The sequence below is a fragment of the Limulus polyphemus genome, unplaced genomic scaffold, assembly GCF_000517525.1.
Source record: "Limulus polyphemus unplaced genomic scaffold, Limulus_polyphemus-2.1.2 Scaffold1601, whole genome shotgun sequence".
NCBI classification, from domain to species: Eukaryota; Metazoa; Arthropoda; class Merostomata; order Xiphosura; family Limulidae; genus Limulus; species Limulus polyphemus.
In genome coordinates this window covers 40,717-41,656 of record NW_013667211.1, presented here as the reverse complement: position 1 = coordinate 41,656, position 940 = coordinate 40,717, and positions in this window count along the sequence as shown.

The following is a 940-nucleotide window of genomic DNA, read 5'->3' as shown; positions in this document are numbered from 1 at the left end:
GGAACTTAAGTTATGGGTGTTGTTTTCACAAGTCTACTTACGTCTTGAACTAAGCTATGGAAGTTGTTTCCATAAGTCTTCTTACTTCTGGAACTAAGCTGTAGAAGTTGTTTCCAGAAGTCTACTTACGTCTTGAACTAAGCTGTAGAAGTGTTAGTTATGTAGGTGTAGACCGGATCCTGTACAGTAGGTGTCTGTGATGTGTTGCGATAAATTTCAATAATAAACAAACAGCACACAATCCATTTATTTTAAAATAATATATATAAAATAAAACAAGTCAAACGTTTGTACAAAGGTTCGTTACATTGTTGGTTATCACAGTTGTATCCAGAGCTTTAAGTAATTGTCTCTACTTCGTCAAAGTCCACACAGACTGGTTCAGTTACTTTAGAACACAATTTGTCAAAACGAATTATCCTTCTCTGCTCTGGTATTACAATACACTCAATAATAATTTCACCTTAAAACTCGCCACAATATGCTCTTATGGTTAAACTCACAATCACGCAGTCTAGATCTATCTATTCTATCTAACTAACTCCTTCTAACTTTATCTAACTAGAACTATATTTCGTATGCGTATTCATAGCCTGAACGAGGTCTAGAGCTTTCTACACACTACGAGATATTACGATTCAATAATACTCAAAAGAGCGAGAAAAAACTTGACGCAATAATAAAACAAGCTTCAATTCATAACAATTGAACTACACAATGTATGTTTCGTACACAGTTACGTAAAGAAACCTGCGATAAGCTATCGCTTCTAAAATACTGTTACGGCAGCGGAAGTCTCGCGACGCTGGGAGCATGCGCGCTGGAGTTTCTAGAAGGATCGTGACTTAGCGGGCAACCTCACGAACGTCCCAGCGTTTGCTAGACGCCCTCTTTTTTAGTATATAAGCCGAAGATAGATATAGAGACAAATAATCGAGTC